Genomic DNA, 4,091 nt, shown 5'->3' with positions numbered 1-4,091 from the left:
CTGGGCAAAGAGAGATGTAAAGTCACTATTTAATAATTCTGCTGCTTCAGTTGCCCTAGACTGCAAGGCTTTATCAATTTTAAGTGGAAAGAAGAGTTTCTTTCATTTAAACAGACAGTCTCACTGTTGTCAGTAATCTTGCAATTCACATTTCTTTTGGCATTTAATTTACATTTTTCCCAGCTGTCCTTAGAATTTATGCAATAATCCTGTCTATCTGTTGGATTTCTGATATTTCCCTTTAACATTCCAAGTAAAAAAATATTTTTCTGCCAATGGATTGTGCTGTATTTTAAAAGCTTTTGATCTTTATATATTGTTTGGATCAACATGGATGATGTTGAATCACTACTTTCCAAGGTTTTTCTAAATGCCAGACGATGATGAGTCCAGTTTATAAAACATATGCAGATTTGATTAAACTGGACACAATAGGAAGGCATAATAAGCTGGAATTGTCCTATCTATTGACAAGCAACCAACTTGATGAATAGTGACTACTTCCACTCAAAATTGATAGACATTTTGGTTTAACTAAATCATGCAAGGTACACTTTTTTATAAATAATTCATTGGGGATACTTCAGTGTAGTTAAACGATTATATTTAACAACCTTAGGCCTAGATCTTTGCCCAGAATTATGGAGACTTTGTACATTTTCCAAAATAACGAGTGGTACCTGGATCTAACGTCCTTCCCCCATATCTGACATATCTCATTTTCACCAGTAGGAAAAAGGATACGGAGAACAACTCGTACATGTGGGAAATCCACGCTCTGCAGGCCAGTTTGTGCTCTGAGTTTAAACAAACTGCATTTTCATTTTAGCAAGTGCCTCAAATAGCTGTGTGGAAGTTATGAATTTTTAGCATTCATGTTGATTTAGAGTTGGTTTCATGTAAAAATAGATGCCATTGTTCGGCTGAAAAATAATTCATATTTCATATACCTTGTTTAGAGACAAATTAAATCCAAAAAGTTCCTATCTACCACCCAGTCCCAGCTGAAGGAGCCAAACTTGCACTGGTAAAAACCACAGAATAGCACACCATTGAAGGTGGCTGTTCAACTCCTTATGCCTATCCTCATATCTTTGGTTCGTCTTACTCGACTTTATGGGACAAGGTTGGTGGGAACAGTCTTGACCTCGCAATTCTGATTGTGTGGCAACGGGAAAGAATGGATTCCAACCTCTCTGACACGTTGCTTCTGCAATAGTTGACACCCTACCTTTTGAGTAAAACTTTAATCTTAGAGACTCAACTTTTACATGAGTATAAACAATACCTGTAGAACTGTCAAGCTGTGAAGTTATTTAAATCAGAGTCATTGAGCATAGAATTAGGCCCTTCAGCCCACCATGTCTATACTAATCAACAAACACTAACAAATCCCCAACTGTTTATAAATATCTATTTTTAAAGGATGTCTGTGTCAGTGACAGCAAAGAAACTCTGGTCTGGCAGTTACAACAGCTGTTTGTTGACATTTCTCTAAGGACTATCATTACATCATTATTAATACTTGTCCGATTTCCATGAGCTATGATTAGTCCTGCAGGTGGTGCTAAGCCAAAAGTTTGATAGCTCAAAGTGGTTATGAAAGGGTTAGCTGTCTTTAATGTATGATTATGAAAGCAAGCCTGTTTATTATTATTTTAAAGGAGGAATTAAGTTTTGAATAGACTGCCATGAATGACAGTTCTTTTCATGCAGCGAAATCCGTAAAAGAAATATAGAACTTTATTTTCTTCCATCTCAAACGGGTCCTGAGGTCTGCCCCTGGTGAATATTAGGGGAGTTAGTATGGAGGCTGTAAAGGCAAAGAACAATGGGTGGATTGTTATGAGTTGGTACATGGATAAGGGGGGGGCATTGGGGTAAATGGGGAAGCATAAGTTGGTATAGATGGAACATGGAGCTTGGGAGGAGGATGAATGCAAAGGGAGCTAAACTATGAACAAACAACTGGAATAAAGTGCCAGAGGACCGTGGCAGGCCTTTTAAAGCTTCAACACTTGGCAAACTCAGTGAACATTTCAGATATGTGCAGGGGTTCAGAGGCTTGATTCCATCCGACACTTGTCCCCCATGAAAATCCCATCATTCAGGGCAGTTTCTCCAGAGGCATTTGTGACAAGCTGGGAAATTTCTCAACTTGTGTCATCTCATTGCGAAAATCTAGGTGTCCTCTGTGTCCTTTGAAGGGAAGGAAAGACATATGTTCATAATTGGTTGAGCTCCACAGAATGTCAGGCTGTGAAAAATGGGAATCCTGTGCCATGATTTCTTAGTGCTAATTGGTTCATCAAGCAGGAATAAATTAAGAACTTCTAACTGATGGCCTGGCTTCTGAGGTAGTCAATGTGGAGGGCTTTCAGTATCCATGGCAGCTTCCAAATTGTAAGTGTATAATGCCAAGAGGAAGTGTTTTGCACACTTGGATCAAGATCTTTTATAAAAATGTATTGCGAAGCAACCATGTAGCAATTTTATCTTTTCAGCAAATGTTACTCAATCAGAGTTGCCAAGCTCAAATAGAAGCAAAATTGCTGCTATTTTCCATCTGTTCATCTCCTACAGCAGGTGAAACAAGCTTAAAAAAAGAGTCTAGAGCATTTCAAGACTTGCAGACGCTATGTGAAATGCAGCACTTTAAATTTGGTTTCAGACAGACTTCTGACAATAACTTGTGTGTTCCAAATAATTAAATTTTGTTTCAGTTCTTGCTGCTCTTAGCCTCTGTAAAGTTACTGAACTGCACGTAGACAGCACTCTCTTTAACTTCTCATGGAGCTGAACGTGAGCAGCAAGAGCAGGATTAGTCATTCTGGCCTTTTGAGCCTGCACTATCATTTAATACAATAATAGCTGATTTGATTGTGGCCTCAACTCTACTTTCCTGTCTGTCCCCTATAAGCCTTGACACGCTGGTAACTCAAACATCTATCTAACTTAGCCTTGAATATACTTCATGACACAGTCTCTGCTGCTCTGAGGTAGGAAAAAAACTAGAAATTAATTATCCATGGTAAGAGGAAATCTCTCCTAACCTCCATCTTAAGTTGGAAACTTCTTATTCTGAAACTGCATCACACTGTTCTGTATGCCCCCAAAGGGGAAACATCATTTCAGAATTTTCCCAATAAATCCGGTGAGAATCTCATCTGTTTCAATAACGTCACCTCTCATAGAGTCATACGGCACAAAAACAGATCCTTTGCTCAAACCAGTCCGTGCCGAACATAATCCCAAACTAAACTAGTCCCACCAGCCTGGTCCTGGCCCATATCCCTCCAAACCTTCCCTATTCATGTACTTATACAAGTGTCTTCAAAATGTTGTAATTGTGCCCACATCCACCACTTCCTCAGAAAGTTCATTCCACATGTGAACCACTTTTGATGTAAAAAGTTCGCCCCTCATGTCTTTTTTAAATCTCTCTCCTCTCACCTTAAAAATGTGTTCCCTAGTATATGATGCAAAATAGACAGACCCAAAATTGTAACTCTGAGCCCAATTGGAAATGGACTAAGCACAGATTCCATCAGGTTTCTCACCGTAGCTCATTGGTCAGGGCCTGTCCAATTCCAGAGTGCTCCAAGCCAGTCTGTCGGTTGATTCCTAGCTGAATAGGGAAATGGTGGAATTCAAGCCCAGGCAGATGGTGGTTCACTATGTTTTCATAAAGCCAGAGAGAGCTCACTCCATTTCCACAGAAATAAGTGTGGCCCTCAACTCAAGAGATTGCTGATTGGGCCTCCCAAGACTTAGAACAACTAGATGGAGATTTTAGGATACAAGGTCCATCTTTTTCAGGCCAATTTTCTTTATGGCCCTGCAACTGGATTTGTACTTCAATTTGCACATGTTAAATATCTAATTTTTGTTCTAGCCAGTACATCTACAAGGTGCTATCTTCCAATTTGATATCTGGAAACTTCCAGGGTACTTTGACTGTGAGGAAATGTGACTTAAATTTGGTTGCCTCTCCCTCCAACACTAACAAAACAAATCTGCTGTGCAATTTCTTTCCTGCTTTTTCCATCAAAAACTGTAGATGAGTTACATCATCCAAAAGTGAACACAGT

This window comes from Rhincodon typus, unplaced genomic scaffold (genome assembly GCF_021869965.1).
Source record: "Rhincodon typus isolate 14 unplaced genomic scaffold, sRhiTyp1.1 hic_rhity00001170, whole genome shotgun sequence".
NCBI lineage: Eukaryota > Metazoa > Chordata > Chondrichthyes > Orectolobiformes > Rhincodontidae > Rhincodon > Rhincodon typus.
The sequence above is the reverse complement of the archived record's forward strand: the minus strand, read 5'-3'. Positions refer to the sequence as shown.